Source organism: Mauremys reevesii, linkage group 13 (assembly GCF_016161935.1).
Source record: "Mauremys reevesii isolate NIE-2019 linkage group 13, ASM1616193v1, whole genome shotgun sequence".
Taxonomy (NCBI): domain Eukaryota; kingdom Metazoa; phylum Chordata; order Testudines; family Geoemydidae; genus Mauremys; species Mauremys reevesii.
The window spans coordinates 8,628,143-8,655,030 of NC_052635.1; the positions used below are offsets into that span (position 1 = coordinate 8,628,143).

The 26,888-nt window shown below is 45.7% G+C and overlaps 2 protein-coding genes and 1 long non-coding RNA gene across 3 annotated transcripts in view; all 3 read left to right on the forward strand.

Annotated features, from left to right (window-relative positions):
- LOC120379924 (maestro heat-like repeat-containing protein family member 2A) overlaps positions 1-26,888 on the forward strand; it is a 270,114-nt gene that overhangs the window by 38,655 nt on the left and 204,571 nt on the right. The window lies entirely within an intron of this gene.
- LOC120380267 (maestro heat-like repeat-containing protein family member 2B) overlaps positions 1-26,888 on the forward strand; it is a 132,100-nt gene that overhangs the window by 4,613 nt on the left and 100,599 nt on the right. The gene's annotated exons all lie outside the window — the stretch shown is intronic.
- Positions 14,393-15,033, forward strand: LOC120380275. Its single transcript, XR_005587685.1, has 2 exons — positions 14,393-14,662; positions 14,797-15,033. It is a non-coding gene; the product is annotated as an uncharacterized LOC120380275 (long non-coding RNA).

The window sequence follows — 26,888 nt, forward strand, 5'->3', positions numbered from 1 at the left end:
TGCCCCCGCTTACCCTTTTGCTGAGAAGAGCCACTCTCTCCCCAGCTGCTCCTCGCCCTTCCTCTGCCCGTTGCACGTCTCCCCTGCTCACCCCAAGTGTTTCCCTCTCTCCCTCCATGGCTGAGAGCCCCCGCTGCTGGAGCTCCACCCTTTCAGTTACTGCGGTGGGCAGTTCACAAATGAAAGTAGTTTTCTGCCCAAGAGAAATCGACCGGCTTGAAACTGACCAGCTTGAAATGGTAAACCCTGCTATACCGCGACCCCACATTTAGCGCGATCCAATTTTTTGGACCCTGATCATCGTGTTATAGCGGGGTTTCGCTATATGTGTGTGTGTCAGTGTTAATTTTTACAGCCAAGTGTGGGCAATTGTTGTGGGTTAAAGTTACACAGACATATTTGAACGTTTGTTTCTTGAGGAATTTCTAAAAAAGCAGCAAATGTCTAAAGAAAGGTTTTGATTCTGTAGAATGAATGGAGAGAAAGAAAAAGGGACATTTCATTCTGGTTTTGTTCCTTCCAGGTGCCAGCTATTGTGGATATAATATATAGCCACATGGCTACTATCCAGGAGGGCAGCTTGAGGCAATTCCTGCTGGAGGCAGTGTCTATTTTAGCTCACCATCACCTAGAGGCAGTGATCTCCAGCCTACTCAGCAACCATCTGCCAATGGACAGGTATATACCGCTACCTATTGCATTCATCTTGGTAAAACATGGGTCCCACAGCTTTGCTGGGAGATGTAGGGCTTTATTTAAGCAGCAGACATTTTGGGATAATTACTGATGGTTAATAGCCTGGGTCTTTCTCCAGGAAGGTCCAAGAGCATGGTAAGGTGGGGTGTGGAGAGAAATTAAGTGTCATTCTGTTTCCATTAATTCATAACTGCTTTGACATCCTAAAGACCTAACTTTACTGGTATAACTGGAGTGTATTGTTGGAAACATCTACTTCTCTAGCAGGGCTGGCTCCAGGGCTTTTGCTGCCCCAAGCAGCAAAAAAAGGGCGGGGAATAAAAAAACCCTGTGATCGTGATGTGCAGCTCTACTCCTTCGCTCCGAGAAGGAGTGAGGGACCAGCCGCCGAATTGCCACCGAAGACCCAGATGTGCTGCCCCTCACCATTGCCTGCCCCAAGCATCTGCTTGCTGGGCTGGTGCCTGGAACCGGCCTGGCACTCTAGACACCTGAATTGACCTCACTTTGGAAATTAGCAATTGCTGTTGATTTCCTGGTAGCATGACAGCTTCAAGTCCAATCCCTGGCTGATGACAAAGAATAGGGCCAATATTGTCATCAGACCACCGCTTGGTATCAGTCAGGGTGTGGCTGCTAGAATAGAGTTGCTGTCCTTGGGATTTAAAACTGGACTGGAAGCAGATCCATCATTTCATTTAAAGGTCCCCAACTGGGTTATCAGTTATCAGTGCTGGAATCTAAGACCATAAGAACGGCCATACTGGGTCAGACCAAAGGTCCATCTAGCCCAGTGTCCTGTCTTCCGACAGTGGCCAGTGCCACATGTCCTAGAGGGAATGAACAGAACAGGTAACTGTCAAATGATCCATCCTGTTGCCCAGTCCCAGCTTCTGGCAAACAGAGGATAGGGACACCCTTTGTGAAGGGGAACTAGGATGGCCATGAATATTCGTTCTCATAATTGTATGTCCAGTTAGTAGAAATGTGGCTTTTCTTTCATCCACTTGCCTTCCAAACCCTGGATCTTTGGGAGCCACATGCTCAGGATTCCATATTTACTGGGAAGTGGGAAAACAGGAACTGAGATTGGCGCTCTGTGTCCTGTCCTTCGGAAGTCTAGTATTAATGGTTAGGCTGCAGTAAGACTAGGTCACTTAACCTAGTTCTGTAACTGGAAACTCAATATTTAAACAGGAGGAGCGTTAAAGGAGGACAGTGCTCCTAACTTTCTCCTCATAGGCAAGGAGAAAAGTTGGTCTTTACTTAAATAGGACGCATTCAGTCTGAGCCACAAAAGTGTCCAGGGGTCACATGTAACTTCTGTTAAATTGCAGTGACACCAGTGAGCTGTGGAGATCTCTAGGGGAAGACCCCTTGCTTGCCATTCAGGTCCTACAGGTCCTAATAGAAAAAATAAAGACGTCAACAAGCCAAGAAGAAAGCACCACCTCAGAGACTGAAACTGACAGGCATTTGGCAGCTGCTGAACCTCTCTCAGTAAGTGAGATGACAGACACGCCTTTCAGGCTTTCCTCTGCCCTGTGACAATTCTACTGATGGAAAGCTAGAAGTGTGGTAGAATATTGCTGTGTGAGCACTTCTCCTCTGATGTACTGTTTCCCTGAGTCCAGCTCTGCTGTCTGTGGAACAAATACGCAGTTTTAGAGTACGTGGCTGATTTACTTAATAACATCTGGCAATTAGAAAGTCTTTGAACCAGGTTTCTCACAGTGCTTTGCAAATATTCCTTAGGACTCACAACATGCCTTGGTAGGTCATACACATTTTTACAGATGTGGGAAACTGAGCCATGAGTTAAGGGAGTTGCTTGCAGTCATTCAAGTTACCGGCAGAAGTGAAAATTCAGTACAGCTGATATCAGAAGGGGAGAAGAGGGTGTGATGGTGTTGGAGGAGATCTCATTTTTTACCATGCTCTCCTTTCAGGCAACATGTGCCATCTTTGAGGTGGTGTCAGCACAGCAGTCGAGCAAAGCTGTGCAGGAGCTGCTCCCAGAGTTGTTTCCTGTTCTCCTGCAGCAGGTCAGCCGAACCTCAGGACAAAAGATGCCTTTGCCAAGGATAAGAAGCCGGAGCCTATTCCAAAAAGACCAACAACATACTGAGGGCAACCCTTGCCGGTAATTAGAAGGAAGGGAGAGAAACAAAGAATTCCAATAGAGTTGTGTGACACTCCCCAGGAATTTCCAGGGTTATGAGGCACCTTACCATTGCCTGCCCTTAGAGTGAGGAAGTCTTGTCTGTGTCTGCTGTGGGTCAGTTCCCTAAAATAACCAGGCTCTGGCAATACAAGCACTGCCATCCAGGCCTCCTCAGACCCCAGTCTCTTTGTACAGGTTAGTGATAGGCACACACCAACCCCCGAGTCTTCTTACCATTCCGTATAGTGTCCAGACCTTTATCCACTGAACACCCACAGAATTACCGGGCGTGCTGTTCCCTATGGAACAGTACACACCAGTTTACTTCTTATACTTTAGACTCTGTACTTTATACTTTATTACTTATACTCTATAGTGTATGGTCAAAGAACAGAATTTCCAGTGACAGTGAGTAAGAATGCAAGCAAAAAATGGTTACATGTCAAATGAAATCATAACATGGTCCTAGAGACTAAACTTAACCAACAGGTTAACCTCCTGTCTAAAGATGTTTCTCACCGAACGTTCTCAACCAAGCCTGATAGTGACCCCGCTGTCTGTCTCGCTGTCCATCTACTTCCTCAGTGAAAGATGCCAGGGTGTCTTCTTTGTCCCCCAAATATACTAGAGCAAACCTTTGAGGTGTACCCCAAAATTGGGTCCCCACTCCCTGTCTCCTTCCTGTTACTTTTCTTTCTTTGAAGTTCTCACAGTCCTGAACTGAATGTGAACCCTACATGCTTAATTTACATGTAAACAAACAGATGGAGAAACATTTCTTGCCTTAAAGAAAACCATTTTTTCACCTTTCCTGGTGACTAGTCCCTAGACACAGATCATAAGAATGTAATTTTCAATGCATAGACATGGCTCTTTACACAGCATCTGTAGATGTGTTTCACAATGATATTGGGGACATGAGCTTTTATTTGAGACTCATATGGCAATCTTTTAGTGATCTTTTAGCCCCTTAAACCACTGACTCACTCTGGGAATGTCCGCCTCTGCAAATTCCTCTGTAACTTTAACTGCGGGGTCCAGATTAACTGGCTGGTGCCACGTAACCTATACTCAGGTATGCTCAGGGTGACTCTGAAGAAACTTCCAGAATCATGCAGTCCATGATCTCCCCCACAGTTTGAGTATGTGGCCTTACCAGTAAGTGGTCCAATCTTTCAATTTCTATGCAAATGCACAGAGGCCTAATCCCTCAATCCATCTTTCAACTCTCCATTTCTGGCAGTACTTTTCTGTGGACAGGCCCCACCTCGTCCAGCATGGCTGCCTTAATCACGTCCTAATCTCTTGCCCGCTAATCACTAAGAGCCATATATGTGCTTCCCCGGTTAAATGGGGTGTCAGTCGAAAGGCCCACATTGTTCTGTCCTTGTGAGGTCTCACCGCTGCTCCTTTAAGAGTAACCAAAACCAGATCAGGGTTGTTCGCAGGTCCCATTTTACAGAGTCTGATCTCCTGTGCCTGGTTTCCATTTCCTGTCACAGGACTTGCCAGATTTTGGAGGATTTGTTGCCAGACCTGGGCTTGTTCCTGTATAAATTCCTGAAGGGTCTTTTGCTGTTAAACCTACCAGCCAAGCAAAGGCTGTTTTTCTGCCTGGTGGGATTGTTAGAAGGTCTGTGGGGTCTTCTACACTAGCATTTCTCAACCAGGCCGGTTTTAGGGGGTCCGCCAAGCAGGGCTGGCAGTAGACTAGCTGGGGCTTAGGGCAGAAAGCTGAATCTCTGAGCCCAGCCAGGCTGGAGCCCTGAGGCCCAGCACCTGCACTAAAGCCCCAGCCCCTGCACCCTGTGGAGTTAAAATCTAGAGCCAGGAGCCCCAAACTCTGATGCCTGGCAGGGCAGAGGCCTGGGAGTGGGCCATGGAGTATTTATAGCTTGTTGAGGTGAGAGGAGGCTCAGAAACAGAAAGGTTGAGAACCCCTGTTCTAGACTTCTCCTTGCTGCTTCACCACCCATTTCAGTGTGTTCCCTCCATCACCCAGACTGCCAGACCTCTACCCCGGCTTCTCCAGCAGGCTCTCCATTTGCATAGATAACAGGGAAATCCCTGATGAGCCCCCAGCTGTGACAGAGAGGGGTGTTGCACCCCCACATCTTCTACAAACACAGACCACGTTGAGACTTTCTTGCTTGTAAACACCAACGTGAAGTCTATTTAATCCCCCTACCAATACATAGCACCTTTATCTTGTATCTCAACTTTCTAAACTCTTCTCCAAAATGGGGGGAAGGTGTTTCCACTCAGAGAGCTCACTTTGTCAGGCTCTCCCAGCTTTTTGTCTTTCTGTTTCTCTTTGGGTGACCAGACAGCAAGTGTGAAAAATCAGGACAGGGGGTGGGTGGTAATAGGCACCTGTATAAGAAAAAGCCCCAAATATCGGGATATCTGGTCACCCAAGTTTCTTTCTCTGTCTGTTCCCCTCAAAGGGCTCCTGCCCATGTCCTTTTATACAGTTTCCCTGTTAATGGAATGATTGGTTCCATGACTCACTAGCCCCAATCTGACCTCATAATCAGCTACACCTCTGTCCAATTAGGCTTTCTGTAAGGAACTGAATTAGTACTAATAGTGACCAGAGTGCTGACTCAAGTGCATACCCTCAGCACTCTGTCACATCATATCTGGAGATACAACCCCAAAATATCCACTAGTGATCACCACATTCTATGCCCCCCAGTTTTTGGGTCCTGATCATGTATCTTTTTTATATCCTTGTACTCTGCTAGTATCCATACTCCTTGCAGAAAGTGAAAAATGACTGCAAAATTTTGTCCCTAGCAAAACTAGTTATATGAGATGTATGAGACAGAAACATACCTCCTGGCATCAAGTCCTTCCAGGGACACTGGTGTCCAGGATATTGCCAGTGGATGAACTGTCGATGAACAGCAGACCTGACAAGTAACCTGGGCTTCCTGACTCTGTTCAGGCTGCACCTTCCTACTGATTGCTGCAGTTCTGTGCCTCTCTTTCCCCAGGTTTTCTGTCCAAGCATTAGAATCTGTGCTTTCCAAAGCTGGGAATGAGAGACTGGTGAGAGTGCTCAGGATGCAGAAAACATGGATTCTGCTTGAAAACCCCCAGACTCACCATGAGGGAGTGTGTCTGCTGGTGAGGTAAGAGATCTAAGAGGCATGATTTTATCCTTGGGAATCAGTAGCAAATAGAGTGGCTGAGAGGGAGCCTACAGTTTATAGCTTTGTGGGGAGTGCCCTGGGTGGAAACACACAGCTCCCACCCATAGATATCAGAGCTGTCTGCTCAGAGCAGCTGAGTTTTTGAAGTGTGCAATCGACCCCATAAGCGGTTTTTTGCCTTCCAGTGGTCTGCTAAGATTTGGACTAATAACACTTGAGATCATCCAGAGCCTCCTTCCCTGGGTGAATTCCCCAATGGAAAACTTCCGAGTCACCGGCACAGCTTTCCTTGCCCAGGTAAGACACAGGGCTCCGAAGAGCAGTTTCAACATTAGACCACTGTCTGTTTGCCTTTCTTTTAAGGAGTTGTACAGTTCAGTTCATAGGAGTAACTGTCATTTTAGATAGTAGACTGGGTCCCCCTTTATATGGAAACCTGACAAGAAACTTCATTCTACCTTTCGGAGTCATTCTCTCGCTGATATTTGTATTGCTGTCATTGCCTATACTAGCTACACAACCACAGGTGCTGGCTGAGAGAGATACAGACAGAGTTTGAAGTACTGGATCTCTTCTGCCAAGTCCCAGTGCTGATACTAACCAACAGCTCCTGGTTTTGGTTTCACTCAGCAGATCTTCGGAATGAACCTAGTGTCCTAATACTATAAAACAAGCAACATACAAATGCATTCACATCTGTCTTAGGTTCTCATGACTATTGTATCTGAGTACCTCAAAACTCATTTATGTATGTGTGTATCCCCACAACACTCCTGGGAGGTAGGGAAGCACTATTATTCCTATTTTACAGGCAGGGAGCTGATGCACAGAAGGGCTAAGTGATTTGCCAAGGTCACCCAGGAAGTCTTTGAGGAACAGGAATTTGAACCTGGGTCTCCTAAGTCCTAGACAAGTGTGTTAACTGCTGGACCATCCTCCCTTTCTACAGCCCTCCTCTAACATCTGCATCATATTTCCACTTATGCTAAGTAACTATCTTAGGGGCTCATCTGGTTCTAAGGAAAACAATCGATCTGTGTCTGGGATGGGCTGTACCTGGGCTTTGAGGCTCCTTACAAGAGGCCCCATGGTCCTACTGCACCCTGCCCCAGGAAAAGAGCCACAAATCTGGGTCTGTCTAGAGAGGCCTCATGAGAGCAGCCAATCTGAGCCCATCAGGCTCAGCTAAAAGGAGCTGCAGGGCCTTAGCAGGTCAGTTCCTGCCAGGAATTGGAGGGGCAAGAAAGGGTGCTGCTCTCTGGCCACAGAAATTCCAGGGATTGCCAGAGTTTGATTCTGGCAGTATTTGCTTAAGTTGGGTTTGCAGGAAGAGAGTCCTTAAGAACTTGAACCTTGAGGTGAGGGTGAAGCTAAAACTGGCTGGTAGGAAAAAGCAACAATGAACTGAAATCAAGCGGTGCCTAACTACTGTTTACAGGGTCCATGGTTTGGAACTCAGAGTTATGGGCAGGCCTTGGATCCCCTACCACTTACAGTGGCATAAGCCCCAGGAAGGGGACAATGCTTACGGAGAGCTTGAACAAAGAGCAGAATTTCAAGGACCCAGAGTTGGGGCTGGAGACCCTAGTGAGGGCAATGGGACTGTTCTTGACTAGCCCAGAAGGGGTTCATTTGGACTTTGGGACTTAGCCAGAGGCCTGAGCCACAGAAGACTCACTGAGGTCAGCTGGCAGGGTGCACTGGGGTGAGAAAAGGACTGTGGTACCAGACCTGGCCACTAAGGGGCTCTCAAGAGGTGAGTGGATCCCTATTATAGTGCCCAAAAGGAAAGCTCCATGTTTTTAAGACATTTCTCATTTGTGTGGAATGATAAAGTTAGTGTGTTATGTGCCACGTATCAGAGGGGTAGCCATATTAGTCTGTATCCACAAGACTGTGGCTATAGGAGGACTCCTTGTTGTTTTTAGTGTATTCTATGCCGGCTCAAATTCTATTCCCAATCTTAAGGATCATATTGGTGCTAATGGACATGTTGATTTTATTTCAGCTAATGACTGATCCCATGCTCAGGGAGAAGAAGTTGCTTAAGAGTGTCTTGCGCATCTTGGAAGAAAGGTCACAGGATAGGAACAGTATTGTCCGTCAGATGGCTGTAAGAGGCCTGGGAAATATAGTCAATGGGGCGCCTGTGAAGGTATGAGAGAATACTGAATAGGATGCAACATAAGTAGAGAATCCAAGGGAAATAATTGCTCAGAGTTTACAGAGGCTGCACACAATGCACTAGGCCAAATTCTGCTCTCTCCCATACCCTAGTCACCTTTTTGCAGTCAATACAGAGCAAGCTGGATCCTTTGGTAAACTGGGCATAAGCAAACAATGTGCACTTTAATGTAACCATATGTAAATGTATACATCTAGGAACAAAAAATGCAGGCCATACTTACAGGACGGGAGACTCTATCCCAGGAAACAATGATGCTGAGAAAAAACTTGAGCCATGGCAGATAATCAGTTGAACATAAGCTCCCAATGCGAAGTTGTGGCCAAAAGGACTGAAATGATCCTTGGAGGCATAAATAGAGGAATCTTGAAGAAGAATAAAGAAGTTATTTTCCCTCTGAATATGGCACTCATGTGAGTGCTGCTGGAATGCTGTGTCCAGATCAGATGTCCACAATTCAAGAAGGATGCTGATAAATTAGAGAGGATTCAGAGAAGAGTCACAAGAACTATCAAAGGATTGGAAAATATACCTTTAGTGATAGACTCAAGGAGCTCAATCTATTTAGCTTTACAAAGAGAAGGTTAAGGAGTGACTTGAGGACAGTCTATAACTACTCACATGGGGAACAAATTTTGATAATGGGTTCTTCACATTAGCAAACAATGGTATAACAAGATTCAATGGAGAAAAAGGAAGCTAGATTAATTCAGACTGGTAATAAGGCGTACATTTTTAATAGTAATTTTAATTAATCATTGGAACAATTTACCAAAAGTTGTGGTGGATTTTCGCTCACTAGCAATTTTAAAATCAAGATTGGATGTTTTTCTAGAAGATGTACTCTAGTTCAGAGACTATTTCGGAGAAGTTCTATGTTATGCAGGAGGTCAGACCGGATAATCACAATGAACCCTTTTGGCCTTGGAATCTAAGTAACTAGAAATCTAATAATAGGATTATGCACGTGTATTATGTTACCGAGTTTGGCTCATTGAAGCTAGCACCTGGTCTGAAATATAGCTATAGATCTCAGGAGGGAGAGAGGGTTGATGAAATTCCCACAGCTTCATAACTGCTAAAGAAAAGTTCTTAGAAGTGTGATCAGTGATAAGTTTTCTTTAATGTCGTATGTTTGTACAGGTGAAAAAATACAAGAAGTTTCTTCTGGACATACTGATCGGGGCCTTACATGATATTTTCAGTTCTGAAGTGATTGGTGAGAGCATGAAAGCACTGGCCAAAGTCCTGAAGGAGCTGAAAGAGAAGGACATTGGTTCTTCCTTCAAAGACCTCACCCAACAGATCCGGACCTACTTTGACGATGTATGTGAACAGAACTCTCCAACTCCAGTTCAACCGATCTTGATTAGACTCGATTTACGATGTGTGATGTGGACTCCCTGGGCATTGCTCATGTTAGAGTGCAGAGATTTTAGGCCCCAGGGAAGGGAGGTATTTTACGGAGGAGGAGAACATTAGGAGGACGGGGATGACATCCCTGCTCCCACAGTCTCACCCTTCTGTTCTTGATAGCCACTGGGAACCTCAAAGAAAGTCTGAATACTAGATTAGGTAGCTAGATAACCATGAAAAGGGGGTTACAGAGTGCAGTAGAAAGTGTTGGGCCTGCTCTATACCGTTTTTATGTGAGAGGGTTGGAATGATAATTCTGTTTTGCAGAGAATTTTTGAGATTTCAAATTTTGGTTTTGTTCCTATTTGTGGGAACCCCTCCCCCAAACTTCAGAACTCCTTGTGAAACAGAATTACTATTCTCAACCTAGCTCTGTTGGAAGCCTTGGCCTGGGGCAGTCTGCTCTCAGACTATCCTGGTGCTGGGAACCCAGGAAACTCTGGGAGCTAGAGGTGCCAGGGAGTTGCAAATTTGACAGCTAGGACTCCCAGGGTCATAGAATTGGAAGGGACCTCAGGAGGTCATCTAGTCCAACCCTCTGCTCAAAGCAGGACCAATCCTCAGCTTTTTATCCCAGTTCCCAAAATGGCCCCCCAGGGACTGAACTCACAACCCTGGGTTTAGCAGGCCAATGCTCAAACCACTGAGCTATCCTTCCCCCCAAAGCTGGGAGCCTGGAAGCCTATGATCCCAGTCAGCCTGATAGATTGGCTGCCAAGGAGCTGGATGGGTGTACTGGCAAGACACCAGGCAGGTTTCTAAGGACCCTGCCTGGCTTCTGGAGGAATTTCATCAAAATTGAACTGTCTCTAAAATATTTTCATGAATTAGAAAATTCGAACAAAAAATTGGTTAATTAAAGTTTATCTGACTAGCTGTAGTTGCAATCACTCTACTTTAGCGTAGAAGAGACGGCTGTGTGAGGTGCGTGATGGGATTGTCCCTTACTTACCAAGTTGTGGGGCTTTCTTGGCTGTAGGAGGACGATGCTCTTCGCTCAGTGGCCTTTGTCCTATTTGGCATCCTGGCTCAGTTGACAAAGAAAAAACGGAAGGCCTATTTCGCCGAGCAGGTTCGAAAGAGCTGGGTCACACTTCTGCTGCATCTGCAAGACCCAAGCCCCAAGGTTTCAATGGTAAGACCAACAGTGACTTATTTACTAAGCCAAAGGAATCTTCCTCCCAATGTCAGGGGAGCACTGCTATTCCTGCTTGTTGTGGAGGCCCAAATTCTCCCCTCAGTTCATTGCCCTCCTGCTGAGTCAGTTCCAGCCAGGTTGGTCCATGGCTGCCTCACCAGAATCCAGGATAGGTCATGGGTCTGACCCCGACAGGTCTCTGTTCCTGTCTGTCTCTGAACCCCAGACCCCTGCCTCCCCAGAACAGAGGAGAGACCACAGCTGTGCCTGGTGAAGCAGCTTTCATCGGTATACCTGTTCCCAAAAGACATTGATGCTACCTCCAGGTTTCAGTGGAAGCTCTCCCCTCTATTAGTCATTCCTGCATGTTTCTGCCAGTCACATCCAGATGAATCCCTTTTTGTCCTGGAATAGATGAGCAGTCACGCAGATGAGTTCCCTTTGATTGAACACAGCACTCGGTAGGGAACAATTCAATGGTGTGACACTCTTTTTCAGGAATGCAGAGCTACATTTCACCTCTGTTTCCCATTTTTGGGACTGAAGAGACTCCAACAAGCGATCAATAAGCACCTTGGTGGCAGAGCCGAGCTGAAGCCTGAAGAGCTCCAGGTGGACATTTGCAGACACCTTGTGAGTGAGCTGTTGAATTGTATGAGATTATTGGCTGGAGGGTGATGGGAAATGTAAATCTGCCCCAGATTCCCATTTTTCCCACTTCTACCCAGCCACCTGTTCTTTCTCTTATTTACCTGTGGTTCATAAAAGCATGTGCTGGCAGTCAAAGGGCACTTCTAGCCAGAGAGAGCTCATGTGTCCCTGATTTCCTCTAGGCCAAAGAAAATGCAGAACTGCTGGAAAACTTGTACAGCACCACCATCACGTACTTCAGTAGCAGCTGGGAATGGATCCGGGCAGTTGCCGCCAACTTAGCTGGTGAGAGATGATGCCCAGTGTCCCTTTTGATATTCCCATTGAGGGAGACAAAAAAAATCCCACTGTGCAGCACTGAGCTGCCATTAATCTCTCTGTGCCTCAGCTTCCCAGCCATAGATGGAGATGTTAATGTCCCTACCTCTCCAGGATGGTGGTCGGAGGAATTCATTAGTTGCTATAAAGTGCTTCGAGATTGTTGCAGGGGAAGCACGGTGCAGTCATTTCGTAGTAGTGGCTGGGACACTGTCACGTAGGGCATGGTTACACTTTGAGCTGGGGGTATAATTCCCAGCTTGATGAGACACACCCGCACTAGCCCTGTGTGCTAAAAATAGAGAGTAGCTGCGACGGCAGGAGGTTTAACCACCCCAAGTATGATCCCATCCAAGCCCCAAAGTCTATTCTCACAGTGGCTGCTCCTCCCACGGCTTGTGCTGCCTTAGCTACACTCTAATGCTAGCGCTGTCAGAGCTAGTGTGGGCCTGTCCCATTGAACTGGGTGTGATACCCCTAGCTCAAAGTGCAGACCTACCCAGTGCTGTTCAGTGCTCCTCACTGGGAGGCAAGCAGCCCACCTCCCCATAGCACCTGCTGTTTCACCTTCCTGGCCACAGCACCTTGTCAAGGAAGCATTAGGTTCCTCCTCTTTGACCCAGTGCCCTCTTCTCCCTAGCACACCCATGTGAGACAGGCAGGCATTGTGGCTCACCTATCAGTCACCTTGTGAGATCCCTGCTTAGAACTCACGTATTCCTGGCCTCAGTCCTTTGCTCAGACCACTAGACCAAGACACTATCTTAGTATGTCTCCAATAACTGACTGCAGTGGCAAGAGGAGCACAGACTGTTTCAAGCAAATGGGTTTTATGTAAACATTCTTTTTAAAAAATGTCTCTCTCATTCTCTTCAGTGTGGACTCTAAACCCCTCTAGCATCCTCTTGCCCACAGCTCACCCTTAGGCCCACAGTAGGAGACCCCAAAGACCTGTCTAGGGGCTGCTAATATCACTTTGCACTCAACAAGGGAAGGTTTTATTATTGTTGTTATTTATTTGACATTGTGTATTTAGGCATCATCCTGGAACACACAGACACTCAGCGTATGAAATGGCTGGACCTGGAACATCTGCTGATGTGTAAGTGATAAATACAGCTGAAGTCCTGCTCATTAATGAGTTATAAAGGAATTTAGCTGACAAGCAGCAGTAACCGATACCACTGGTGCAAAATGCATCAGCCACATATCAAAGGACAAATTCACTCTTGCCCAGTAGAAAGTCAGCATAATTTCCCCTGAAGGAGGAAGCTGCAGAAGGTGTGATATGAGTCAGTGCATCTCCTGGTTGTCCTGGCAATGCCCCCTCCCCAGCCAGTGCTATCCACACTTTGGGCTTTATTGGCTTTCTGTGGACTCCCCGAGTGGGAAGTAGCCACTTTCTGCTACCTCAAATTTCCCACCAGCAATTTTGCTTCCAGTAGGTGCCCTGTATCATGCGCAAACCAGCTTGGACCTGGCCTGTGTTAAATTCCAGGTTGAGTTGAGCTCAGGCAGTGGCTCCTGAATAGAGCTGGAAAATAACTGAAAAGTGGAAGCTATTGAAACAATGGACCTTCTTCCATTTGCAGCAGAGTGGATGACTTTCTGGTAGAGTCAGGGTCTCCCCACAGTTGGGAGCATGGAAGGGACCCAATGGGGGACCCTAAAGCTTTGTTTGTATTGGAGAGCGGCTGTAGTGTGGTATTCAGAAGTAATACGTCTCCAGCTATTTCAGGCACAGGTGACTATATGAAAAGTGAGGCCTATTCATCTATCATGTATTTTCCACCCCAATAGAAGGACTGAGCCCAGTTTCACATTTTTCCATGTGATCATTCTGCTCAGGTACTTCTGCTTCTGTGATCACGCTTAGCTGTGATTTGACAGTCTGTTCCCTAACGTGATGTCCTCTGTAATTTCAGCTCTCCGGGTCCTAGAGAAAGACCCAAGTCCCACTGTCCAGCTGGTGGCAACGGAGATCATAAGTGACATCTGTCCTGGCGGAGCGCTTGGCGAATGAAGCAGAACGGAGACAAACAGAACAAGGCGCTCCAGTGGTATAAGGGCCCTACCATCAATCAAATGTTAACCCCACCCCTTGACCCCGGCAGCAAGATGTGTCATGTGACCCCTCTAAGAACTCCTCCCACTTTCCTCTACCAATCAGGATGGGTTTCGCCCCAATAGGAATGCCCCGAGAGAAGACTTGACCAATCAGGGGGAGTTCTGGGGCAGGTGACCTGTCCTTTGTGTGACCCCTCTAAGAACTCCTCCCACCGCCATCTACCGATCAGGATGGGTTTCAGCCACTGGGGATCACTCCAAGAGGAGATTTGTCCAACTGGGGGGAATTCTGGGGTGGGGTGACCCATCCGGAAGTGCTTCATGTGACCCCTCTAGGAACTCCTCTCACCACCCTTTACCAATTGCGATGGGTTTCAGCTGCAGAGGACTGCCCCAAGAGGAGAGTTGACCAAAACAGGGTAGGTTCTCGGAAGGGGTGAACCTCCCAGAAGAGGGTCGTGTGACCCCTCTAAGAACTCCTTCCAATGCCCTCTGCCAATCAGAGTGCAGCACATCACCTCATAAGTCCCAGCGCTGGGCAGAGGAGGCCATCTCTTACCAAGAAGACGTGTTTTATGAATTGTGGAAAGGCTGAGAGGAGACATGGACTCCTTTACCACTCCCCTGAGAACTTCAGACTTTGTTTTAGCCCCGAGGACCTTTTGGGCTTGTATGGATAAAGCGCTATAGCAGTTACAGTTCCGAGGAGGGCCCTTTGACTCGACCATTGATAGATACCTCAGGACCCGACCCCGAACCCTTGTGAAGAACCTCGTTGAGTGTGACAACCCCCCCCCCCAAAGTGGCAAGATGATCATGGCTTGGGGGAGTCACTGGTGGACAAAGTGAACGGGAAAGACGTTGCTCAGGTAAATGAATGATTAAGAAGCGATGGTCGATCATGGGGGTATAATGGGGTTAGGAATCAACTTGGCATTGCATAAATCTAAGAACAAGCAGGGGGTAGCTTACACTGATTTTTTGTCTGAAAATCTCTCAACAGCTCGACGATGCCTTTCAAGAGGCCTTTGAGAACTTACACATCAGTAGCCCTGTCATGCATCAGCTGATTTTGCTCCTGTCTGAGATGCAGATCTCAAGAGGAAAATCCGGAAAAGGACAAAATAGAAGAATGAACCAGCTCAGAGTCTTTCGTTGTAGGGGTCATGGCGTCCATTTTTACAGGTGGCTGTCAAAGGTTGTGTTAAACCAGGCAATTAATTAAACTTATTTAAATGTGTCCCTATGACTGTATCCCCTCCATACTTGCGTTAGTAAAAGACGGTACCAGGAACAGTCCTGTCTCCACAGCTCTGTTAATGAAAATATATTACATCCCCAGGGAAGCTGGGAGCTTTGGTGGGAGAATCCTCTTTCTGAGTGGCCAAAAAGCACGGTAAAACTTTAAATAGAAGACAGGTAACAGCTTGGCTTTCAGATCAGATGCTTACACTTTACACAAACTGGCTCAAATACATTTTAAAAGAAACAAGACCATTGTTTCAGATGTGGACGCGCAATGGCAGGCAGATCTGGTAGATGTGCACCGGTTCTCCAAACACAACAGAGGCTTTAAGACGTGTTATCTGACTTTATAAAGAGTGACAACCGGAGCTTTCACAGAACTATACGTACCAGACCTGCTGATGTTAATCCTTCACATTCTCTGAAGATATGGAAAACAGTTTATAGAGATGGTTTTAAAATAAAGCCAGTTGTTGCCCCTTTTAGAAAAGGCGACCACGTGAGACTATCTAAAGTCAAAGGAGCCTTTGAAAAAGGTTATGAACAGACGTTTACTGATGAGCTATTTAGAGTGGATGAAGCCTTAACCAGGAGCCAGAGACCTATATACTGATTAAAAGATTACGAGGGTGAGACAGTTACTGGATCTTTTTACCCTGAAGAATTACAAAAAGTAAACCCCAAACGAGACAGGATTTACAGGATCGAAAAAGTTCTAGTGGATAAAGGAAAAGGGAGAAGAAAGCAGCTACTGGTGAAATGGTTTGAGGAGGCGATAAGTTTAACAGCTGGGTGGAAGCTTCTCAACTCTGTGACATTTAGACACGAACAAAAGAAACAAACAAAAAGATTCCTCCTGCAAAGACAGAGAGAGAGAAAAATGAGCGACAGCGGATTCTCCATTACGTTGCCCAGCAATGCCAGCTCTGCAGTTTTTCCTCAGAACACCAGCTTGAGCTTTACAATACGGCTAATTAAGCCCTAGGATGTCCGGAGAGCCTGGGAGGTGGGTTAGTGGAAATACAATAACCGCCCAGCCGGAACACTATCAACGAAGACACCCCTTTTGAAATCACCTTTGCAGGTATGGCATGGAGTTTATCCTACAACGAGGTTATTACTCGTCCATACCTGAATTATTGGATCATATGAACAGTACTTTGGCTCGTCATCCCACACCGCCTGAGGTGGTCATGAACTACGAAACTGGGGGTAGAAAAGTTAGTCTTAAATCTGCCGATGTTACTTGTATGTTTTCTATCAGCGGGGAGCTAGCTAACATTCTAGGTTTGGGCCCGAAGCACAGCGTCCAATAATTCCCCTTCTCAGCAGACATCACAGGGCTTTTAATTTCTTGCGTCTGTTCACAGATATTGTAGAACACGAGTTTGTGGGGGACTTCTCTGTTCCCCTGTTACGTTGTGTCCCTGTCCGAGGAAGGAACAACGAGTTTGCCACCATCCCCTATGATAAACCTCATTACGTTCCTGTCAGAAAACACCACATCGATACCATTACCATTGAAATAGACAGATTAGAACAGACACGTCTTGTATTTCTTTGGCAAGGTGATCATCAAGGGGCACCTGTGTCCCCGGAGAGAGCGAAGTTTCTAAAAAGCAAAACATTATGGCGATCCTAAAAAATTACAGCGACCCCACCATCTACAGGAACTATTACAAAGCCCAGGTGGGATATGCCCTTCCTGGATGTACGAGGCTGGCGTAGGTGGAATATTCCGTAACCGAGCCTCTGCAACCAGACTTCGAGGCAGAACACTGCGTGAGAGAATACATGAATCTGGTACAGACAGCTGGTAAACATGTAAAAGATCATTCTCTGTTAATCAACCGTGAGGAATTTGCCCGGGGTTACACCTTGTTTGCCTTTGACCTGTCTCCCAACCAAGAATGCACCAATCACTGTTCCCTGTTTAAAACCGGGAACCTGAGAGCAGAAATACGTTTTGGGACGGCTTTAACCGTCACCGTCAATATGATCGTGTATGGGGTTTTTGACAACATCATAGTGATAAATCAGAGGAGAAATGTTCTGCTTGACTATATGTGAACATGGACACCGTGCAGCTCTCACGTGTCTCATCAATGACCCCTTACACAAAAAAGAATTCCCTTATGATTGGCTCCCTGGCAGCAAGCTGTCTCAGAGACCCTTAGGTTTGGTGGTCAACATGCATCCACATAACCAACCTGGTGAACGTTGGCTCACCTTGTATCTGGTGAGGTGTAACCATGGAGAGTTTTTTGACTCATACGCCCCCCCCCCCGAATAGCGTGCTGTTTCCTAAAAGCATTATGAAATTTTTAAACAGAAATGCCACAGATAATGTGTTTCACAATAGACAATTACAAGACCCCCACTCTGTCGCCTGCAGCGATCACTGCGTGTTTTTCTTACATCATCGTAGCAAGGGTTTATCTTTTGACTGGATTTTAAAATTGTATTCTAACGACTTAGTGCAAAACGACCGGATGGTAATGACTTTTGTAAAAACTAAATTTAAATTCTTGGGCATATCTAGCCTTGCTTAAAACATGTTTCAACAAGCCCAGACGTGTATCTTGCAATGATTTTTATAGCCATGTTATCCAATACTCTCAGGCATAACAGACAATGTTTGTTTGGTATTATCAACACATTTTCCCACAGTTGCTAGGCCCCGCAAGAATTGCAGAAAAGGGGTGTTTCCACCTCAGATCCATTTTTAAAGCCATAGGGCAGGGTTTTAAACCCTTCTCCTAGGACCTTCTTGGTGGAAACGACTTTCTGTGTTTTCTTAAGGGTTTTTGTCTTTATTTGCCACTGATTTTTGTTCCTTATGATAGAGGGCTGCTGAACCTCTATCTTTTTGGAGGTGTTTTCTCACAGGCCCGTGCAATAGTCCAGAACTAGATCTTTCAAACTGTCCAAGTTGATCTTTTCACAATTTGCTACGTTCAGGGTAATACTTTTTGACTTTCATGCAGGTCTTTCTTCCCGGCAGCTTTTACCCGTATGTTTTCGGTCCTGCCGACACAAATGTGTTGATCTGGCGGGATCTTGCCTAAATAATTCCACAGAGGAGGATTCCAGTCACCCTCCCTTTTCACAAATATCACCAAGTCAGTGTCATGGTACAGGCACTGCTTTTGCAACCTGTCTAGCAAGTTGTATAGTTCTATGCAGGCATAAGCAGTGGTGAAACAGGCTATGAAAACATTGGTATTTCCAGAGACAGAGTACTGGTCTTTTGGGTCCTTTCAAGACACTCATGCTGTTTCATCGTCGATAAACTTGCAGGATGAAACCTTATAGTTGAGGGAAAACAGGTACTGAAAGAGTTCGTCGGGGTCTCTCAACACTGCTGGTATTGGGTAGGTTTGTGGAGCAGATGATATTATTATTATTATTTATTATTAATCACATGAAACTGTCTTGTAAACTTAAAAATAAAATATTCATTAGGGTATTTTTCTATTTAAAAAGTCATAGCTTAAAACAAAATAATCCATTTCAGGCTGTATAACAAACAGGAGTTTTGAGTTTTTCTACCATTTTAAAACAACAAACCTACAAACTTTTTTTTAAATACACCTCATTTTGCAAAATAAAAACCAAACGGCTTTCAAAATCAACTTTTAAAATCCAGGTTAAAACACATTTTGCACACTAAAAAAACAACACCCTCTTAGTTTGAAACACACCGTTACCATCATTTTGGAGCCATATACTTAAAAAAAATCCCACCTATGTTTTACAGAGAGAGAGAGAGAGAGAGAGTTTAAAACCCACACGCATTTAAAAGCCAATTTCAGAAAGTTACCTTCTACTACAGGATAAAGTGTTGCAGGCACATGCTTGTTCTGTCCCCCTCAATGTGTGTTTGGGCCTTTGGATTAAAGAACAAGCAAAAACTGTTAGTTAGTATTAGCCCCAAATCCCTATACAACCTGTGTAGTATCTGAAGTTATTAAGCAAAACTACAGTTAAAATGGTTTTTACATTGGCCTGGTGATGAAATGCAATTTAAAGTTACTAGTTCTGTGCTAAACAGATCACACTGCAATAAACACAGGCACCATTATTTACTAAGACAGCACAGCCAACGAGTGATATTATACAATATATATTTTCAGAGTTTAAAACAGGGAGCATACCTCCTCTTGGAGCCCAGCAGCCATTCAAGAGTTTCTGTTGGAAAAAAACAGTCTCCAAAATACCTGAGGTTTTCATACCATCCAAGCAAGCCCTTTGTTTCAAAAGGACTTCAAAATAGTAGCTAGCAGGTTGATTTGATCGCTACAGCTCTGAAATACTAGAGACTTAAGGACTTTAGGCCCCTTCCTAACATTCCCTTTTGTGAGCTGGGGTGTGGGAATTAAGCTGTCTGCACAACTGAGGTGCTTTCGGCTACATTTTTTCTTTTAGTTAAAATACATTTTTCTGTAGGGCCTTCTTACAGTATTAAACATAAATCCCCAATCCTTAATGTAACTGCTTCCCCCCCGTCCCAAGTGGGGACCTTTTGCAGATATCAGTACATCTCTTTGGGGCTTGTTTTTTAAAACGTTTCTTTCATGCATAAAGTTTGGGGTGGGGGTTGAAATAAAATGGTTGTATCACAGCCATAATAAGCCCCCTAGAGCTTTTAAATGTTTGATTGTCTTTAGAGCAAATGCTTCTTCTAAAGCATGGTGAAGGTTTGTGACCCCTTGAAACATTTCAGTTTTGGTTTAGACCCTTGGGGGGGGTTGTTTGTTTGTTGTAAATATATTAATTTAAACTTTTAATGGCTTTGAATTGACCCATAGCATCCAACCAACTCCCGGGTCATATTTAAATTGTCCAATAACACTCTGTCAGCTCCAGGGGTTATATTTAAACTGTCCAATAACATCTGCAAATTCCTGAGGTTTTATTTCATTTCATATTAATCAAAACTCACCCACCCACCTCCCTTACTATGGGTGCACACCAATCAAATTTATCCCTATGGCAACAACGATAAGTAGTCACAGTTACCTTCACTATTCAGTGGGGGTGTGGTTAAAACCATTCAGTTCAACAGGATGAGTCAACTCTATTGTACTCAAACACATGTCTGAACCATCCCTGTTTGTTTTACTGTTGTAAGCAGAGTCAGGGTGAGATCTACCCTGACATTTGGTGGTGAGTTGTGGAAAAGAATGTCAGGGGTTGATCTCGTTTGCACAGGCACACCCACCCCGCCTAGCATGAGCCCACAGTAGCCCAAATGGTCACTTTGGCTGCTGTGGAATCCCCAGTTTCTCTGTTATTGAGGCAGGAAGAATAAAGTGTTGTTATCCTGATTATGTGAATCAAGGACAGTGGAACTGTACTTGGCCTTTTATGAGGGAGGGACTCGCCATCAACTAATTAGCACTCGCTAGGCAAGGGACATGGGTTCCAAAACTCAGCAAATTGAGAGAGGCTGGGGACAGGTATTTGTACCTGGTGGGCCCCAGACACTAATTCCATCTCTTCTTCCTGTCTCCACTGTGAAATGTTAGTGCTAATTTTGATTCCATGAAGAGTCTGATTACAGACTGCAGAGCTGAATTCACTTTGGGCTAATGGTGAACCAGCACTGAGTCCTCCCTACTACTTAACAAAGTAAGTGGTGATTTTAGCTTGTAGTAGGGGAGCCTCAGTGCCCCACTGGCTGAGGGCTTGAGCCAGTTTTGCATTGTGTTATTGGAATGGAGTTCCTAGCAACTGAATGCAGCTCTTGTTGCTGCCAACTCTGATGGGCAGAATGGTTACACTGTAAACACATTTTTAGGATTTTTTCTCCTCCCACAACATACATTTCAGCTTTTTGCTGTAAATGGGTCTTTTTTACACAAAACCACAAAAGTTAGATTCTCACAAACCATTTTTTTAATTTAAAAGACATACAGCTTCTTGAAAACAAACCAAGAGGCTCCATTAAAACTTTTAGCTCACTTAAGGGCCAGAGACCTTCTAACAGAAATGCATATAGTCACAGAGCCCTTTTCAATAGATGTTTTTTAATTTACATATTTAAATTTACATATAAAGTTGAAGTCCAAATCACACAGTCATAGTGCCATTGGGCTGGGGCATCTATGACATAGCCCTCACAATCTTCAAAAAGCTTTTCCCTAAGACAGTTATTAAGAACAGCATAAACAGCAATGCATACGATAGTCCACATACATTTTTACACTCACAATGTGGCACTGGCTCAGCGAGTTCCATGCCAAACCTTCTCCTAAACTCCTTATAACCTTCATCCTCGAAGTCCTCTTCAACAATTTTTAGCGGCGTTCAGCAAAAACAAGGCAGGCCCGGTTCATCTTTGCTGCTTGATGCAACGTTGTCCAGGGCCTCCGGGTCCTCTAGAAAGGCATCATCGAGCTGTCTCAGACAAGAAACAAGTGTAAGTTCTCACTGCTTATTATTTAGTTTTACACAACCCCAGGTTCCTAACCTCATTACACCTCATCATCAACTGTCGCTTCTTAATCATTCATTTACCTGAGCGACGTCTTTTCCGTTCAGCTTGTCCGCCGGTAACTCCCCCAAGCAATGATCGCCTTCCTCCTCCAGGGTGGTGGACAACGAGAGGCCACCATGCTCACTGGTGTGTCTCATGAATGATTGGGCTTTGGGTTCAGGATCTGGCGTATCCATCAATGGCTGGGCCAAAGGAATCCCCTCGGCTGTTCCCTCAACTTCTTCGGAACTGTTGCTGCTGTAGCACTTTCTCCACACGAGTCCAAAGGTCCGCGGGGCTAAAACAAAGTCTGAAGTTCTCAGGGGGGTGGTAAAGGAGTCCACGTTTCCTCTCAGCCTTTCCACAATTTCTGAAACATGTCTTCTTGGTAAGAGATCGCCTTCTCTGTCCAGCTCTGGAACTTGTGGGGTGATGGTGATGCACTCTGATTGGCAGAGGGCATTGGGAGGAGTTCTTAGAGGGGTCACACAACCCTCTTCTGGGTGGTCACCCCATCCCAGAACCTGCCCTGTTTTGGTCAAATCTCCTTTCGGGGCAGTCCTCTGCAGCCGAAACCCATCGCGACTGGTAGAGGGTGGTGGGACGAGTTCCTAGAGGGGGTCACACGAACCACTTCTGGATGGTCACCCAGCCCCAGAATTCCCCCCAATTGGTCTAATCTCCTCTCAGGGTGCTCTCTAGTGGCTGAAGCCCCTCCTGATTGGTAGAGGGCAGTGGGAGGAGTTCTTAGAGGGGTCACACAAACCCCGGAACTCCCCCTGGTTGGTTAAATCTTCTCTCGGGGCGTTCCTATCGGGGCAAAATCTATCCTGATTGGTATAGTGGAAGGAGTTCTTAGAGGGGTCACATGACACACCTTGCTTCCAGTCATGTGTCTGCCTTGACCCCAGAAGTAATACCCCCATGGGGTGGGGCTTCTGATGACCGGCGGGCAGGGCTTATTGGGTCAAGGGGTGGGGTTAAGTTTTGATTGACAGTAGGGCCCTTATACTCCTCGCTGCTGCTACCCAAAATTGGAAGAAGACAGAGGCAACTATAATACTGGGCAGTAGTCGCTGTTGTCCTACTGCTCAGATGCTGTAAGTGAGAGAAGGATCAGGCCCTGTAAAGTAGCCTGGGTTGATTTTTATTACTCAAGCATTTTTATTACACATCAGGACATCTAGTCATTCTGATGGACATGCAGCCTCTGGACAAGCTCATTGATAAGCATGTAGATTATACTGCTTGCTCAGAGGTCATTATTATAGTAACAGTCAAGTACTGGCCCAGATCCTCAAATACACCTGAGCTCTAGACTCTGGGCTGTTCTAAATTACGCTGTCTTGTAACAGCCATTGCTGCACTGGAGATAGCTGTAGCACAACGCACACTGTGTGTGCCATCTTCTGTTCCCAGCTCACACCCCATATACTTGGGTGGGAAGCTAGGAGTTGGTGACATACAGCCAGCTACACTGGCTGTACACTCTACATGCTGGTTCTCTGGGTGTTAGGGATTTGCACATGCTGGGGAATTCCTAGCTGCCTCTTAGGGCAGCTTTATGGCTACTTTGCCCTGCTCCACTGCAACATAGGGCAGCAAAAGGGTGACTTTACAACTAACCCCACCCCTATTGATGCACCTACCCGTGGTTGTTAGGAGTCTGAGTTCAGGTATCTGGATTTGGAAAGCCCACTCACCTGGTATAAAGTTGTCTAATGGCAACCAAAGGCCAAATATGCCTTTAAACATCAGTCCCCTTGTTTTTCAAATATCTATTTGAAACACCACAAAGCTGATAGAGATTTAAGTGCCCTAATCAGCACCTCTGCAGGTGGCTATAATGGGTATTTAGGCTTCTACCTGCAGATTTTAGTGCTTAACTTTAGCCACCCAAGGCCTTTGTATTTGTCTTGCCCAAGCCTATGAGTTGCTGAGTGTTCTCAAACTCCCACTGATGTTATTGGGAGATAAGGATGCTCTGCCCTTCAGAGAAGGGGCTCAGCAGATATAACTCATCCTCCAAAGTTAGCTACTATGATCCTTCACCTCCTATCAAAAGGTCACTCAATGGTCAGGTTTCTAGTCTCCATCACCACCTCATTCTCCAGTTTGCTGTCCCCTTGGGTGCAGGGCTTGTGAGGATTCACCAGGCAGCAGTTTGCAGAGGAGGGCGAAAGGCAGAGGGAGTCTGGGATGTTATTGCTTATAGTTCTCAGTGGGGAGACAACGTTCCTGTAACAGTTGAATATTTGAAGGAAACCAGTAGAGAGCCCTGTTGAATTGACACATTCCACTAATTCAAAAGCGACTCTATTAAGTAATATGGGTTCCCCTAATCTTGTAGTGTTTCCTGTTTTGGTGATTGTTTTCTATACCGTATCCAGCAGCTTATTCCCAGTCCATGTTCTCCTATTGTTATTCCCTAGTATTCTGCACTCGGTTTATGTGTATTAAGGGGCACTGGACAAATACTGATGACTCTTCACATTTCTTTTTCAGGTGCTGGCCATGTATCTCACAAACAAGATCATATGTAAATAACCCAGCTCCAGATTTTGTATATATTGTGTACATATTTCCTACTAAACTGTTTGAAGTATCTGTTTCAATTGCTCAGAGGCCTGATTTCGTCTTTCAGAGAATTGGGGCTTCCTCAATGTCCTCTGTAACCATGATGTGGGGGCTTCCTCCCTTGCCCTTTCTCCGTGGAGCTGGACAAAGACCTCAGCTCAGCACCTCTCTAGGGTCTCTAACCACTCTTCCGCAGTCCCCACAAAGCTAGATCTACTGTAGTTAGTGGCCTGGGGTCTGGTTCTTAATCATATTCTCATCTTTGTTTTTCTGGGAATTCAGTGTTGCTGATGAATTCTGGGTTATAAGTGGGATGGACAGTGTTCTGGCGAGTTATCCTCCCTCCTGTCTAGCCTATTTGTGGGTCAGAAGGCTATCTGTGAACTGCGTCTGTTTACTTACAGCCTTAGGCTCGGTGCCTGTAATAGTGTGTGAGGGAAGGCATCTCTGCTTTTCTAAGCCAAGTCCCTGTTTGTGAACTGCAAGACTTTAGCCGAGAGGAACCACTGGATTCCCTAGCTTCCCCCACTGCACTACAAGGGAACGACTGTCATTGGGTATCTCTGACAGGGTATGTCCTGCTGCGCTCACTGGTCTTGTGATGTCTCCATATCGGGGACCAGCTCATTTTGTTAATAATTCACATTGGACTAGAGCTGGGTGAAGGCTGATGGGGCAGTTCACTGAGGGGCTCACCAGTTAAACTCCACAGTTCAGAGAATCCTAGAAATGTAGGGCTGGGAGGGTCCTAGAAATATCATCCCATCCAGCACTATACTTAGACCGTCCCTGACAGCTCGTTGTCCAATGGGTTCTTAAAAACCTCCAGTAATGAGATTCCACAACCTCCCTTTGAAGCCTATTCCAGAACTTAACTATCTTTATAGTGAGAAAGTTTTTCCTAATATCTAACCTAAATCTCCCTTGCTGCAGATTAAGCTGATTCCTACTTCTCCTACATCCAGTGCACATGGAGAACAGTTGAGCGGGGTCCTTTTTATAACAGTTTGTAACATATTTGAACATGGTTTGAACATATTTGAGGGTTGGCTAAGATAAAGAGGCACGTGGAGGAGGGAAAGCAGGTTACAGGGGTATGTGTGCAGCTTTCGTGGGGTGCCCAGGCTCTGAGTCACCTTGTTACTCATCCGGCGAGAGGAAGATTTTCTCAGGGAGCTGATATCTAGTCAAGCATAACACCACCGGTCTGTTAGCCAGCCTACCAATCTCCACAGGGCTCTGCCAGCCCTTGCTCTGCCTTGCATGGTAACAGTAGTTGCACCGCGGCCACGAAGTCCCTCTGAAAGTGTCCCCCAGTAGCATCAGATTACTGTCACAGGACACTCACAGAAATTACCAGGGAACAGAATCTAAACAGCTTGATTGGTACAGCTCAGGATCAGATCTTTATAACCTCACAGCACTGAGACATATGTATAGTGGAATAATCCTAAATTCATTACCAAAGATTAAGATTTAAGAGGTAGTGAGTCAAGATCATGGAAACAGAACTGGTTACATATAAAATGAAAATCATAACATGCTTCTTAGAGTCTAAAATCAATTATTACGGCAGTTTTTCACCAAAAGCAATCTCCCAGCAGCATTAACCAACATGTCTGGGATCCAACTTTCCTGAGGAAGGAAAAGGGCTTTTTGCACACTGTTCCCAGATGTGCCCGTTACTTTGGGGGTAGGCTCATTTATCAGGGTTACTCTTCTGAGGGAGGGGCTTCTGTAATTCAATTAATGTGCTGTGAAAGTCACTTGTGTGTTCACATGGAGCTCTGCTCCTTCCTTCTGCAAGTCCCCTCCCAATGGAGCTCTCCTGCAGGACCTCGGTTCCCCAGGGCTGGGTTCCTCCAGCGCTAGAACTAGATGAACATGTGCACACACACACTAGCAGAGCAAGTCTGAGAGGACCAGGTCAATCAGCACTCTCCAGCTGATCCCCTCATGTGTTCCTGTACTCAATGGGCTGGGTTAAGGAGCACTTTCAAGCTGGTACCCTTATGTGCTCCTGGTCTCAATAGGCTGGATTGAGCATCACTTTCAGCTGCTCCCCCCACCCACCCATGTTCCCCAAGTTTAACACATCCCTATCACACATTCACATTACAATTGTACTGGTAGTAACACTTGATGAGCAAACCCCACAGTATATTTTGGGGCACTACGGGATCTTTAGCTTAGGTACAAGAAGCATCGCTGCAGAGTAAATGGGGGAAGCTAAAACACAAAGAGTAAAATTCAGAGAGAGAGAAAAGCAACCAGCTGAACCATAAAAGTCATTTATTGAATCATAGTGATAACCACACCAGGAGGGCTAAACAAACATAACAGTTACATTTTAAAGGTTAATACCTGAGGTAGGAAAGAAAACAGAGAGAGAGAGATGGATCTCACCCACTCCATGAGGCTTGAACTGGTTGGGGTTCCCAGGTGATGGTGGTAGCTCAGGATCCTGAGTGCTGGAGACAGGCAGAGCCCCCAGCACGATCAGTCAGGAGATAGAATCCTGGAAAAATCCTGATCCTGGAAAAGCAGAAACTGGATGGAGTCTTCCAAGAAGATGCCCCCGTAATCCGCGGAGAGATGGTTGTACGTGTTTCCTTTGACTTTTACACACCAGTCACTACCCACCTCAATCATCACAGCAACTTGTTGGTTCATAATTCAAAGGGACGTCTTACTGGGCTACATCCCAAAGTCTGTGCTCACGCAGCCTGATTTCCTCTTTCTCTCCCGGTGCAGTTACATGGGCAGCAGTAAATGGAGATTCAGGCCCAATG